General features: G+C 40.0%; 1 protein-coding gene and 1 non-coding gene across 5 annotated transcripts in view; one reads left to right on the top strand and one right to left on the bottom strand.

The window, feature by feature from the left end:
- Positions 1 to 16,559, top strand: part of SGCZ (sarcoglycan zeta) — a 1,079,134-nt gene that overhangs the window by 835,897 nt on the left and 226,678 nt on the right. The gene's annotated exons all lie outside the window — the stretch shown is intronic.
- On the bottom strand, positions 10,971 to 11,155 carry LOC130343740 (U2 spliceosomal RNA). Its single transcript, XR_008882994.1, has one exon. It is a non-coding gene; the product is annotated as a U2 spliceosomal RNA (small nuclear RNA).

The following is a 16,559-nucleotide window of genomic DNA, read 5'->3' as shown; positions in this document are numbered from 1 at the left end:
CTTTTTTCCTGCTCTACTTCTAATAATATCCTTATTGAGGTAGGTTTGGCAGGAGGCTAGACCTGTAGAAGAAGCCACAGTATAGGCTATCACATGTGATTGTGTAGATTCCAGTTATTCAACTCTATTGTCGATATGTCTGACGTCTGATTTAAATTCTTGTAGGTCCCTAGATACCAGCTCCAGAGCATTTTTTAGTAGTCTGTCTATAAAGGTGCGGGACAGTGGTTATGTGTTGTTAAGGACTAATTCGTCAGTATCGCTTTCACGATCAGTTGTCGTATCTCTGCAAAGTTTAGGAGTTGACGTCTTTTCTTGTGAGATAGCTATTTCGAAAGATTTTCTGGAGTCAGAGTAACCAGAGCGTTTCATAAAAGTGTCAATAGTTCCCTCTTGCCTACACTATTCACCTAGCTTCCACTTCCACTCAGCATCGGGTCTCCGGAGGCAGCGTGTTCCCCTGTTGCAGAGTGATGGTATGTGCGGCATCCTCTGTTCAGCTGCCGCAGACCGTGAGCGCAGCAAAGCAGCGCCTCAGGGAGCAGGGAAGATGGCGCTCCTGCTCCTTCAGATGTGGAGCGCTTTCCCCGGCTCTAACATGACAATACCTGGGCGCAGCGGGCCCGGAATGGTACCGGAACACTCCTCTGTCTGTGGGTTCAATGTCTGGCCACGGGTAAGGGGTATAAAGTTGTCCAAATGCCAGAAATAGTTTGGGTCCCTGCAGAGCTGAGGTGAAGCACATCTGCTCATTCTGCCTGCCTCTCTGCCCCCTATTTTACACCTTTTATGTTAATGAGAGATAATATAGATAAAATAATATAATATAGTCACATTATGTGGCAAATCTCAAGATACCTAAGTCTCTGACACACACATAATGACAATGACTGAAGATAAAACAAGTATACATAAAATGAAGATGAAAAATAAATCAAATAAAATTAAATGGGCTTTACACATACTTCTACAGGGATGCCAATAGCACCTAGTATCCAGGATGCCAGATTTTTAGCCTGGTACGCCAGATGTAGATGCAGGGAAGTACAATGGCAGAGCAGGAGCTGAGAGCTCCCTGCTCCACCATTCAGTTAAAGACAGGCGGCAAGCACTTAAGGCCTGAAGCCTATGAGCTGCCAGGACACGATTCCCACTATGGCTGGCACAATGATATGATATGGCTTCATTGTGTCTGCCTGGGGATTCCATCCCTGTAGCTCAAAGGCTTCAGGCCTGAAGAGAGAAGAGGTACTTCATTCATCATTGGAACCAGGACTTGGAAAGTATTATTTTTGTTTTACTTTTTGCTGTTTGGCCACAGTGGGGTACAATGGCTATTTGGGGGCACAGGAAGTAGTATTACCACTTGAGGCACAAGGGACATTATCTTTAACCCCTTTCTGTTTTTGCACTTTCATTTTTTCCTCCTTACATTTAAAAAATTATAACTACGACCAGGGCCGGTTTTAGGCTTAGCGTGGCCCTAGGCAAAATCAAAAGAGGGGCCCCAAAAGTCGTAATAGTGCACTAACCAGATTTGCACATTTTTGGTCACTTCAAATACCATAAAAAATATCTAAAAAAGCAATTGAAAAGTCCCATCAAAACCAAAATGGTACTGATAAAAACTACAAATCACAGCGCAAAAAATGACCTCATACATCCCCATATACAGAAAAATAAAAGAGTTATAGGGATCAGAATAGTACAATTTTATATTTTTGTATAGTTCCCCCACATTAGGTTGCCAGTATAGTTCCCCCACATTAGATAGGCAGTATAGTTCCCCCACATTAGGTTGGCAGTATAGTTCCCCCACATTAGATTGGCAGTATAGTTCCCCCACATTAGGTTGGCAGTATAGTTCCCCCCCACATTAGGTTGTAGTTCCCCCACATTAGGTAGACAGTATAGTCCCCCCACATTAGGTTGGCAGTATAGTTCCCCCACATTAGGTTGGCAGTATAGTTCCCCCAAATTAAGTTGGCAGTATGTTCCCCCACATTAGGTAGACAGTATAGTTCCCCCACATTAGGTAGACAGTATAGTTCCCCCACATTAAGTTGGCAGTATATATCCCCCACATTAGATTGGCAGTATAGTTCCCCCACATTAGTTTGCAGTTCCCCCTAATTAGGTTGGCAGTATGTTCCCCCATATTAGGTTTGCAGTATAGTTCCCCCACATTAGGTTGGCAGTATAGTTCCCCCCACATTAGGATGGCAGTATAGCCCCCCCCCCACATTAGGTTGCAGTTCCCCCATATTAGGGTGGCAGTATAGTTCCCCCACATTAGGTTGTAATTCCCCCACATTAGGTTGTAGTTCCCCCACATTAGGTAGACAGTATACTTCCCCCACATTAGGTTGGCAGTATAGTTCCCCCACATTAGGTTGGCAGTATAGCCCCCCCCCCACATTAGATAGGCAGTATAGTTCCCCCACATTAGGTAGACAGTATAGTTCCCCCACATTAAGTTGGCAGTATATATCCCCCACATTAGGTTGGCAGTATAGTTCCCCCACATTAGGTTGCAGTTCCCCCTAATTAGGTTGGCAGTATGTTCCCCCATATTAGGTTTGCAGTATAGCCCCCCCCCACATTAGATAGGCAGTATAGTTCCGCCACATTAGGATGGCAGTATAGTTCCCCCACATTAGGTTGGCAGTATAGTTCCCCCACATTAGGTTGGCAATATAGTTCCCCCCACATTAGGTTGGCAGTATAGTTCCCCCACATTAGGTTGGCAGTATGTTCCCCCCCATTAGGTAGGCAGTATAGTTTCCCCACATTAGGTGCAGTATGTTCCCCCACATTAGGTAGGCAGTATAGTTTCCCCACATTAGGTGCTGTATGTTCCTCCACATTAGGTAGGCAGTATGTTCCCCCACATTAGGTTGTAGTCCCCCCTATTAGGTAGGCAGTATGTTCCCCCACATTAGGTTGCAGTTCCCCCCCCCCATTAGGTTGGCAGTATGTTCCCCCCCCCATTAGGTAGGTAGTATAGTTTCCCCACATTAGGTGCAGTATGTTCCCCCACATTAGGCTGGCAGTATAGTTGTTCCCCATTAGGTTGGCAGTATGTTCCCCCCACATTAGGTTGCAGTCCCCCACCCATTAGGTTGGCAGTATGTTCCCCCACATTAGGTTGCAGCCCCCCCCCCCATTAGGTTGGCAGTATGTTCCCCCACATTAGGTTGGCAGTATAGTTCCCCTCTCCCCCCCCCAACTACTTTTTCTATTTTTCACAATTCTTTACCTGGCCGCGCTCCGCAGGCTCAAGTAATGTGACGGGTCTTGTGGGCTGTGGGTATAATATGATGAGTGACGTCTCCTACCGGGTCCTCTGTGCTGCGTCAGGGAAGTCACTCCTCATTTCCTGCAGCCGGACACAGAACGCTTCACGACACAATTTTTTTCACTACACCGGTGCTGCAGGAAAGGAGGAGTGCCGTCCCTGACGCCGCATAGAGGACTCGGCAAGACATGTCATGCGTCATATTATTCACACAGCCCGCAAACCCGCCGTTTTAAAGTGACCGCGGCCGGGTTGCTTATCTTTAACAAGCAGCCGGCGCTGCGGACACTTTAAAACAGTTGCCCCCCCCTACTGAGCAGCCGGCAGGGGTGCCCCCTGGGGGATGGGGGCCCTAGGCAATTGCCTGGGTTGCCCCCCCTAACGCCGGCCCTGACTACGACAAAAATGGAAAAATAAATAATTGTGGGACAAAATTTAATAAAAAACTCAATTTTGTAATTTTGGGGGGCTTCCGTTTCTATGCAGTATATTTTTCGGTAAAAATTGCACCTTATCATTATTCTGTAGGTCCATACGGTAAGAATGATACCCTACTTATTTAGGTTTGATTTTGTGGTTGTGGTGCATAACTACATGCAGGAAAATGTATATGTTTAAAATTTATCATCTTTTGACAATGAGGGCTTTGTATGAGGGCTCATGTTTTGCGCCATGATCTGAAGTATTTACGGGTTTTTGTATAGATTTTTTTTATTAATCTGATATTTCAATCGCCTTTTATTCATTTTTTCATGATTAAAAAAAGTATCCAAAAATATGCTATTTTGGAGTTTGGAATTTTTTTCTGTGTACTCCATTGACCGTTCAGTTTAATTAATGATATATTTTTATAATTCGGACATTTCTGCACATCGTGATACCACATATGTTTATTTTTATTTACACTGTTTTGTTTTTTTTTAAATGGGAAAAGGGGGTGATTAAAACTTTCATTAGGGAAGGGGTTCATTGATCTTTATTAACTTTTTTTCCACCTTTTTTTTCCAATGTTATAGCCCCCATAGGGGGCTATAACACTGCACACACTGATCTTTTACATTGATCAATGGTTTCTCATAGGAAACCATTGATCAATGATTCTGCCGCTTGACTGCTCATGCCTGGACCTCAGACACTGAGCAGTAATTCGGTGATCGAACATAAGAAGGAAGGTATGGGGACCCTCCTCGTGTCTTACAACTGTTGGGGATGCCATGATTTCACTGTGGCGGTTCTAAACAGCCCCCTGAGCTAGCTGGGGGTAGTTTAGTTTCACTTTAGATGTGGCAATCAACTTTGAACGCCACATCTAAAGGGTTAATAATGTGCGGCACCGTGATCATTGCCGCATGCTTTTAGCCACGGGTCCCGGCCTCTAGAGGCCTGGAGGCCGGGCCCAACCCGCTATGACGCGGGGCCACACCGTGGCCCCATGTCATAGAAAGGGAAAGGACCCAGGACGTACAGGTACGCCCTTTGTCCTTAACAAGTTAAATAACTGTTTTGGGGTACATGGTCATTACTATATAAGGTGTAGGTGACACTATTATTATATGGGGCGCAGAGGGCATTATTTCTATTTCTGGCATTATTTTTGAATAAATGTACAGGGGGCATTATTGCCATTTGGGGGACAAATGGCATTATTTCTGAATGGAGGAGTAGGAGGCAATATTACTATATGGGGACAAAGGAGGAATTGTTACCACAGGGGCATTGTTTCTGCATAGAAGTGCAGAGGCACATTACCACCATTTGGGAGCTCTGGGGCATTATTATTGTATGGGGCACATAAGGCATTGTTACTGTATGGAGGCATATGATGGCATTATTTTTTGTATGAAAAATGGGGGCATTATTACTGCATGGGAGCACACAGGGTACTATTACTATACTGTAAGATAGAGAAGAAAAGGAAAAGAGAATGGCTCCGATCAGAGAAGATTCCACCTGTGAATCACTTGATGTAACTGCACTGTATTCTCTTATACGGACTGAAGAGCCTTTGTAGCACTGGTATCTACAACTGGGGGAATATTGGTTTCATTAATTTTTGCAGTACATACAGTTTATATATCAGACATTAGCAGCCCATGATAAGTTCACTGCTTAGTGGTGGTCACAAGTCTGCTGACATCTAATTGACTGTCCCAGTGGCCTGCTCTGCATTCTTTCCATGCAAAAGCTGCCCCACCCCTTCCTTGATTTGTACCACTTTCACTGCATCCTGCTACAGTGGGATATGAAGAAAAAAATCTGGCCTATGATACGTCCCTCTGCAAGATGCTGTCCTATTCAGTGGGCCACCATTGCCTAGTGCTAAGTGCATCCCTAATCTTCTCTTCATAGCTCTTCTATATAAGATCAAAAGTCAGGATTACTGAGTTATCTTAATATTTGTTCCCTTCTCCCCATGTCTCCTCTACAACATACCGATTGGTCTCTACCTCCTGAAATATTTTGGAACTTGTCATGACTAGTGGAAACATTTATGGCCTGAAATCTGCGTCCGGTAAAATCCTGAACACTTCACCTGAGGAGTATGCCAACCACCACTAGTGCATCTTACCACTATGCAGCTCCTGAAAGAAGCTGGCCTGCTACATAAGATGTACAGATGTACAGTAAATAACATTGCTTTATAACATGTTTCATTAGTTTTATTATCCTTATTAAGTTTGTAAAGTTTTATTAAGCTTTTTTTCTATATTTTTTATGAACTGTAATGTATAAAAGTTTATAACTTAACTAGTTTAAAAATACCACTAAAAGTTTATTAAACAAGTAGAAGTATTACGTTGTGGCAATGATGAGTCATTAATATTTAATCTTCTGAATCTAAAAGTATTTATCCAATAATCTATACCTGGATTTCAGAGAACTAATGTCTCTGAAAACGTAATTAGGTGCTTGGATTATTTTAGTATCTTTGATGTGAACTATTTCTTGTACTTTGTAGCTATTTTGGGCGTCCCTCATTTAAAATAAAGTCTTACAACTGATACTATCTTAAACATTGCCATGGAAACTGTCATTTTAGGTAGTGAAACCCAGGGATTTGATAAGCATAAAGAAAAAATCAAGAACAAAATGTTCAATAGTGGCCCATCCACTCCTATCTCCTGTGCCATTATAGAGATTCTGTAGGTGTGAGTCCTCATTAGTCAGGAATTTCTGTTTAATTGAAGTATGAATACCTAAATTGTTTTTTTTTTTTCTGTTTTAATAATTTCCTTTCTGATAAAATAACAGAACATCTCACAATTTAAAGTGAACTCTTTTCAATTTTTATACTATGCACATTTTTACATTACTAGTTTTTTTTTTCTAATGGTAACAGAGGTTTGTGGTAGGCAATCTGTAAGCTCTGTATCATGTTAAGAACTATAACCAACCAGGTAGATAACATAAATGATACCAGTCTCTTAAATGATGGCTGTTTGTCAAGTTATAAAATGGTGTTTTCCTTTTAAGCTCAAGTGACATAAGAAAAGCACCTCCTCCCACTCCCACCACTCACAGCATGTGTTCCAGCACTGAACCCTGTAACCATGGTAAATTTGTCAACTGTGAAATCAGTTGAAAATAAGAGAAAACTATCAAAAAGGTGTAATGAACATACCTGCTCCAGTTCTAGCTCTACCAGCCTTTAGTGTGCAGACGGTATGCCATCCTGTCCCAAGTTCTTAGATTCTAAGGGGATCTCTGTGTCTTCATTAGAGCCTTTAGCAATATTGGATGGTCTTGTCTACCAGGGGTCCATGTTGCAGCTGCGGGGGCCTGGCATAGGGGTACATAACTATATGTGCAAGTTGAAGAAGTGAAACCTACACAGATTAATTTCCTAATGAGCTAAGGGACAAACAGGGTCAACTTACCAGGTCGGTAACACAAGAGAATAAGCCACAACAGAGACAGAATAAATGTCAATAGTGTGGTCAAAATTAGAGCCTAGGTCAAAAGCCAGGAGGCTACATCAGTTACAGAGTCAGGTACCAGAGAAGGGTCATAAATCAATCCAGAGGTTGAATGCCCAGGATGGAATGTCAATACAAAAATCAAGAGACAAGGGGATAAACCAGGTAGACAGACAAAAGGTCAATAAAATGTCAGGTCCAGCAAAATATTAACATGAGTGGGAAACTAAAATAAGCAATCACTGATATATGTCGCCAACAGATGTCTATTTAAATCAGTGTGCCCCAAGCCTTATTGTTCCAAAATCCCAGCCTCCCGATAGGCATGGTAACCTCGCTGTCAGGCACTCTGGCAGCCGTAGTTGCTGAGCAATGCCGTCAATGCCACACAAAAAAGGAGCAGGATTGCGGCGGTGTAAGTTTGGTAACTGAGATAAACCATTATAGTGCAAAAAACAATAAATACATATCACTGTAAATATTGCATGGCTTGCAATAAACATAGTCAGTAGTGTTACCACATTTAAATCAATATTCTATATTCTTTTAGGGGGAGATTTATCAAAAACTGTGCAGAGGAAGAGTGGTGCAGTTGCCCATGGCAACCAATCAGATTTCTTCTTTCCTTTTTAAAGAGACCTGTGAAAAATGAAAGAAGCAATCTGATTGGTTGCTATGGGCAACTGCACCACTTTTCCTCTACACAGGTTTTGATAAATCTCCTCCTTAGAGAATTTATTGCTGATTATTAAGGATTCACTTAGAGGAGAACACTAAAAAAAAAAAGATAAATAGTTAAAAATCTTTACCGTAAGAGCAATAAGAATATGGAACTCTAAGAGGAAATTGTGATGACCTCACTAATTAAGAGTTTAAAAAGGGGCTTATAATATTACAAGTAATGGTTACTAGATTCTGGAGAAGAGTCATTGGTCCAGGGATTTATTGTAATCGGAAAGAGATTTTTTTTTTACTTATGATAAAAAAAAAAAATGTTTCATGTTGGATTAACATAAGAATAATAGGATGAACTGAATGTCTTATATCATTGCAAACATAGTTAACTTATATGTAAAAGCATTAGAACAATGGTTAACCATTTGTTTAGGTCGATACTCTGCATATTATTATTATTATTATTATTTTCACAGTGTCTGCTGATGGACGTGCTGTACCATTCTATAAAATTTAAAGTGTTCTTACCGCCAATGGCAACCGGAAGCCGGGACGCGCTGTTGATCTATGTTCACAGCGCATACAAGCGCTTCCGGTCCTGCTGTTCACTACAGTCAGACTGTGATTTTAGAAGCACAATGTTAAGAAATATTATATTGTAAACCTCACTATGTACAACTGTTATAGTTACTTTGAACAGTGTTATGTTTATATTTGAATTTTTTGTTTTCTGGATGTGTTCTGCTTACTATTACAATGGGGGTTACCATTAGCCATGCCCCCCTTTTTGTATTTGGCGCCCTTTTGTCCTATATTTATGGGACTGAATGTACTCCTTACCAGCATCTGATCTGTCTAAGGGAGGGTTCCTCCCGAAACGTGTCATCGCAACCTTTTTTATTTTTATTTGTCATGCACTTCAATAAATGGTCCTACTGAGGACATTTTGCACCTATCCGGTCTATGTGCATTGCCTACTAGTGAGTCTGCAGCGCCATTCACTCAGGGTTATTTTCTGCTCTATTTAACCTCATCCATACCAGGATAGCGGCATCTATTCCTGCAACCAAGAAGGCTTTGCAGCGACTCCACCCGTGCAGTACCCCATTATCTCTGGGGTGATAGGCTTATCTATTTCCTATACAAGGTGAGCAGCCATCTATATGGTTCTATCTGGTCCTACATAGGACCTTGTGCTGTCTTACCTAGGGTAATACACGAGGCACCGGTACCGGTCGTTATTTTCTTTTTTCTGACAAATTCTTACCCCCAATGGATTTAATAGTACACTCAAGCTGCAAGCTGTAGTGTTACCCATTACACTTAGAAACGGGTACCGACGGTAACATACAGCCAATACTCTCTTGTTATTTCTGGAGACACAAGATATGACAATATTTTATTCAGTAAGGATGGCATTAGTTATAAAGAAAATACACAGTAAAGAAGCCTTCTAAGCATCTACCGTTTATTTACTTGCTAAAACATATTTTCTAATGATGTATTTTTATCTTTGAAAAATAAATAAATAATTTGTTTTAATTACAAATTAACCTTTTGAACTGGAGGTTAGAATGAGAATTGGCTAATAATATTAGAAATGGAAAACTGCCATAAATGACGTGACTGCATTATATTATTAGAAGTCTTAAAAATAATCTCTCTCCATATATATCACACGTATAATCAAATCATTATAAGACATTACAGAATTAACAAACTAATGCAAAATTTAAACATCCGGGCCCTGCTCACCAGAATTTTCAATCTATGAGGAATCAGGGCCAACACAAAAACTAAAAATTGTTAATGTTAAAGTCTATCCACCTTTTATACAAAACAGGGTAGTACACATAAAGCTGAATCAGCCAGTCATCAGCCAGTATGTGTGTATGCAAAGATATGAAGAACATTAGAAGGAAAGAACTGTGGGGAATACTGTTCAATGATGGTCAGGTATTTACTTTGGGCATTACTTACCTAGGAGATGCACCATGGGAAGTGTGCAAACTGGGAAATGTTCTGCTGGTAAAGCATGGGTCTTGGCATCCATGTGACTATTACTTATGCCACCTACTAGTGGTATAACAAGAGTTCAATGGGTCCTGAGGGAAAATTTTGGACCTAGAGCCCATTCCCCACAACAACATTACTAAAGAAGAAAAAGTTACCTTTTGCAACTTTCCCTTCCAATACAAGAAAATAACAAGAAACTAAATATTATCACTTTGGCCCAGATTTATCAAACTGTATGAGAGAAAAAATAGAGTGCTTTTCCCACAGCAACCAATCACAGCTCAGCTAATGGGCTCTGGTAAAGTGGAACCTGAGCTGTGATTGGTTGTTGTGGAAAAATCACTCTATTTTTTCTCACACAGTTTTTTTTTTTAATGTTATTTTAATTTTTATCTAAGAGCCGAGGAACGTGCTCTCGAATCACCCAAAGTGCAAGAAAAAGTGGAAACGTGTTATACTAAAAAAAAACTTCCACAAAGGATGCAGTCTATCGCAAGCCCTTCTCCGACAGGAGAGAGCCCCCCCCCCCCCCCCAACAAACCTTACCCTTCGCCTCCGGACTCCAGGTTTGATGTACCTTTTCGCCAAAGCTACTAAGGGACCACAGATGTCTTGGCATCCCCCTTGGCATCAGCCAAGGTATCTTCCCTCAGAGCCGTTAATGGTTGGTACCCTGCCCATGCAGGAGCACCCGGGGTTTTTGCAGGGAGGTGCAGAACCTAATAACCACTCACACTTCCCCTAGACCGCTAGGAGGGACACTCAGAAGGGCTACCGAATCCTAACAATCATGTGGACACACAACACGCAAAAAGTGACACAGTGACAAAAAAATAAATAAGTCAATGTGTGCAGATATACTGCCCGGACATCTGGTCGGATCTATAAGGCTATTTCTCTGATCCTAGCCAGAAGCTGGGAATCAAGAGGTGAGTGCCACAAGGTGAAGACTTCATGGTGCCAGTACACCCAGTGAGTTTTGGCAGCTCGGGTTCACCGCTCCCCGAAGCACTAAAGTACCTCAGCTCTAGACCCTCTCAGCCTCATGGTGAGACCCAGGGAGAAACAGGTCGATTCGGGGCAGCCATCAAGCTGATTCATCAGAACCAGCCCGGAATACCCTGGTATACCTGCCCCCTCCATGCAGCACCCATCCTCACCAGTCTCACATCGATGGTGTCTGGTCCACCGATAAAACTGATAAGGACAGATACTACACTTGATCTTAGCCAAAAGGCAGAGAAGCAATTATTTTATTTATACTACTGTTTAATTACAGAACATCCAACTAGCTTGCAAATACATAGAAACAGCAACATATAGTTAACCCATCCCCCCCCCCCCCCCCCAAGAGAGAGAGAGAGAGAGAGAGAGAGAGAGAGAGAGAGAAGAGGGGAAAAAAACAACAACAAAAAAAACAAGACAACCAATTTTCCATTTAATGTTGGTAGTGTCTCTAACGCAACATCCAGGGCCCCCAAACATTTTTAACCTGATTTTTTTTTACCATTTATCGCCATAATTTCATATTTTCTGATCCTATCTACTAACCTTATGCATTCCTCAACCCTCGAGACTTTATCCAACATCCAGACCCTGAGAATAATTACTTTTGCACAGAATAATACTTTCATAAGAAATAGTAGATAAATCTGGGCCTGTCTACAAAATTAAACCGACTATACACAGACCAATATTCCCTCCATACAGTGCATTATATAGCAACAGATATCAGCTTTACATAGGCACTTTGTAATGTTGTGCGGTAATAACTTAATTATGAGTTATGAATTATATTAATTATGAAAATTTTAATTTGGAAAATTATCCAAAAATATCTAAATTGACCTGGTGAATTTTAGACAAAGCCAATCAATACAATTTACATCTGAGTCAGACTATTTCCTTAGATATCAACAAGTTATTTTTAAGACGGGATGACATTAACACTAAAGATGTAGTTTTGCAATATAAAATAATACTCAGGTATTATCAAAATATGCATATTTATTGGTTACAATATTATAAACATAAATGAGTAAAAAACACAATGATATTTGCAAATTAATATCAATTAGATATGTTAGTAAGCATTATAAGCTAGTTCGTTAACTATGTATAGAGGAACAATACATGTGAGTAGTGAGCAACTTGTTACAATACAACATGAGCTACTAGGTTAGGATATCATATAAGAAAAAGGTTACATCACTGTCCAGAGGAAACCTCATGATATCAAGATGGGCAATATCTAATCATAGACATCTCATTATGGAATGCTAATTCAGACTCCGTCCCTTCTAACCCACTACTTATCACATGACTCCATGAATGGGCAAATCCATCTAAGGGCACAAACATAGAAGAACTTTGATATACTTCCTCCCAATTTTGATTATTTTCTATACATGAATTTAGTAAGACTATTAAGACAATTAAATAGCAAAGATATATGATCTTGCTTTATCAGTAATTTATAGATGGATCAGTATTTGATAGATTATCTTGATTCTTCTGCATGTAGAATGAAGTCTCATAATATCCTAAAGTTACGGCCTCAATAAAGTGGTACTCATCAATTAATTATTCTATTCACTAATCTAAATGGTATAATTCCATCCACATTATCCAAATTAGTCTTAATTGAATGATATACCATTTTAGTGTCTCTTATCAAGTATATGTAAGAATTTCATTTCTACACTTAGGGTCATCATTGCATCGTCATGGATAGCCATTGGTTCGGTACCGTGTGATCAGTCTGGCTTGTTGGGATCTCACATGGCTTTCATGGCTTCCATCTTGTGGACCTCTTTCAGTGGCAGACGTCTTTGTCTGAGTCTTTTCTCTAGCTCTAGGTGTGTCCCTAGGTCTCTTCTTTGTGTATTTTTCAAGTCCCCTTAACATCTGGTTTAACAATCTTTTTAGATAGTTAGATACACCCTTCTAAATTGGAATTCCCCAACAAAGGTATACTGGGCGTGTACATATGATAATGACATCAATATAATACCCAGAATGCATTTCTGGTTTGTGTAATGACAACTACCCATACAATAGGGGGTGCTATTGCATAAGCAATTAGCATAATTAACATTAAGGGTTAACTGTCCAAAATTGGTTTCAAACTCACATTCCACACATGAAGTATGTAGCCCTAAATTAGAAGTTCAGGGATTTACTCTGACACATATACCCATTAAAACATGGTTTCTCAGACAACTCGGGGCCTAGTAGAACATATTCCCAGCTATAAATTTATTGGAGTTTATTGTTAGTTACAATAACATTCACAGGACTAGCACAACTTAGGATAAGGTCTTATTATCAAAGTCTATACTTGAGACATTATCACCTTCCCACCATATCTTAGGAATGCAAGCACTGAACAATACTCTTAATGAGAATCATATATAAGATAGTAGATATATATTGATGTCATTTACAATAATAACAGTATATGACAATATCATATGTCCTACTGATATATATATATATATATATATATATATATATATATATATATATTTCAGTAGGACATATGATATTGTCATATACTGTTATTATTGTAAATTACATCAATATATATCTACTATATCTAAAAATGAGAAGGTGTGTCCTAACTGTATATATATATATATATATATATATATATATATATATATATATATATATAGTACAGACCAAAAGTTAGGACACACCTTCTCATTCAGAGTTTTCTTTATTTCCATGACTATGAAAATTGTAAATTCACATTGAAGGCATCAAAACTATGAATTAACACATGTGGAATTATATACATAACAAAAAAGTGTGAAACAACTGAAAATATGTCTAGGTTCTTCAAAGTAGTCACCTTTTGCTTTGATTACTGCTTTGCACACTCTTGGCATTCTCTTGTTGAGATTCAAGAGGTAGTCACCTGAATTGGTTTTCACTTCACAGGTGTGCTGGTGTGGAGGAGGAGGTGTGATGTTGTGAGGGTGCTTTGCTGGTGACACTGTTGGGGATTTATTCAAAATTGAAGGCATACTGAACCAGCATGGCTACCACAGCATCTTGCAGCGGCATGCTATTCCATCCGGTTTGCGTTTAGTTGGACCATCATTTATTATTCAACAGGACAATGACCCCAAACACACCTCCAGGCTATGTAAGGGCTATTTGACCAAGAGGCAGAGTGATGGGGTGCTGCGCCAGATTACCTGGCCTCCACAGTCAACGGACCTGAACCCAATCGAGATGGTTTGGGGTGAGCTGGACCTCAGAGTGAAGGCAAAAAGGGCCAACAAGTGCTAAGCATCTCTGGGAACTCTTTCAAGACTGTTGGAAGATCATTTCAGGTGACTATCTCTTGAAACTCATCAAGAGCATGCCAAGAGTGTGCAAAGCAGTAATCAAAGCAAAAGGTGGCTAGAACCTAGAATATGACATATATTCACACTTTTTTGTTATGTATATAATTCCACATGTGTTAATTCATAGTTTTGATGCCTTCAGTGTGAATCTACAATTTTCATAGTCATGAAAATAAAGAAAACTCTGAATGAGAAGGTGTGTCCAAACTTTTGGTCTGTACTATATATATATATATATATATATATATATATATATATATATATATGTGTTTATATATATATATATATATATATATATATATATATATATATATATAAAACGTTAGTTCGCATAAGACATAATTATAAGTTTCACAGTTTCTACATGTCAACCTTCTTTCACTTGGGTGAAATGTACTAGTGTCGTCTTGAGAATATGGCTCTATTCTTCAGTGAGAACTAAACAAACTCCACTGTCGTAAATCTGGAATGACTAGAGAGGTGCTTAAAAAAGCTCCAGAGCACATTTTCCCCCATCTTATACACAGACTTTGGAAGGGAGTCCAAACACAGAAAGTGCAGCCTGGAGTGCTGAGGGGGGGGGGTGTCCAGCCTCATCCAATCATACCCCCTCTCACACTTAACTGCCATATGCTGTTGGTTGGACACACCCCCCTCAGCACTCCTGGCTGCACTTTCGGTGTTTGGACTTCGGTCCAAAGTTTGTGTATAAGATGGGGAAAATGTGCTCTTGAGATTTTTTAAGCACAAATAAAACATAGAAAACTTTTTTTTTGAAGCAAAGTATATTAGAAATATTTTTTATTTACCATAAGGAGTGCAATAGCAAAACTTAGTTTTAATGAGAGGGCCCATTTAAACACAGGTAGAAACACTATGGGGAGATTTATCAAAACCTGTTCAGATAAAAAGTGAAGAAGTTGCCCATAGCAACCAATCAGATTGCTTCTTTTGTTTTTAACTTGTTGGGGACCAAGAGCGTACATTAGTGTTGAGCGCAAATATTTGAAAAGCAAAGTTTTATCGCCAATATCGGCACTTCGCGATATCGTAAATATTTATAATATAGCTAAATATATTTGTTATGATGAATATTCATTTTAATTTTTATTTTTTCACAGTTAACATCACAATAATGTGTACTGTGTAAATAAAAAGTGATCATCCCTCCCTGCTTCCAGCTTGTGTTCCAAAGAAGGCTCCAATATTATTTAATGTGTGTGTTGGTGTGGAGCGCAAATATTTAGCATATGCGAATATGTGAAAATTTGGCAATATCGGCACTTCAAGAGGACACTGATCCCTCCCTTCTTTTAGCTTGTGGGCCAATGAGAAGGATGCAAATACAGTTGTCACAGGTTAGCAACATCCCTAGCAACCAATAGGAAAATAGTTAGTTGAAAGATATCATTGCGCATGCGCATTTTGGAAATGTTTATACCAATTTTGCATGAAAAAAAGCAAAAACATGCAAAATTTTTGACTATAGGACAAACAGGACGAATATGGCCTATGCCACTCATCACTAATCACTAGTGTGGAGCGCAAATATTTTGTATATAAAAATATGCATATACAAAATGTGCAAATTCACATATATGAAAGTAAAGGTGTCCCGGCAGCTCAGCGGAGCTGATCAGGACTGTTGAGGTGAAACCATGATGTCCCGATCAGCTGAGAGGACGGCGGGAGAGCCCTTACCTGCCTCCTCGCTGTCCAATCGGTGATCTGCTGCTCCAAGCCTGCAATGCAGGCTAGAGCTGCAGAGCACCGATAACACTGATTAGTGCTATGCTATGGCATAACATTGATCAGTGTATGCAATCAAAAGATTGCGTGTTATAGCCCCTTATGGTGCTAAAAAATAAATAAATAAAGTGTTAAACAAAGTTAATAAAAGTGAATTAACCCCTTCCTAATAAAGGTTTGAATCCCCCCCTTCCCATTTTCTTGAAATTAAATAATGAAATAAAACATAAAAATTATGATATGTGGTTGTCACGATTCGGCTTACAGGTAGTGGATCCTCTGTGTCAGCGAGGGATTGGCGTGGACCGTGCTGGTGGACCGGTTCTAAGAGGCTACTGGTGTTCACCAGAGCCCGCCGCAAAGCGGGATGGTCTTGCTGCGGCAGTAGCAACCAGGTCGTATCCACTAGCAACGGCTCAACCTCGCTGACTGCTGAGAAGGCGTGGGACAGAAGGACTAGGCAGAGGCAAGGTCAGACGTAGCAGAAGGTCGGGGCAGGCGGCAAGGTTCGTAGTCAAGATGGATAGCAGGAGTTCAGGTAACACA

Source organism: Hyla sarda, chromosome 1 (assembly GCF_029499605.1).
Source record: "Hyla sarda isolate aHylSar1 chromosome 1, aHylSar1.hap1, whole genome shotgun sequence".
Classification (NCBI taxonomy): Eukaryota; Metazoa; Chordata; class Amphibia; order Anura; family Hylidae; genus Hyla; species Hyla sarda.
This window is presented reverse-complemented; position numbering and strand designations above follow the sequence as displayed.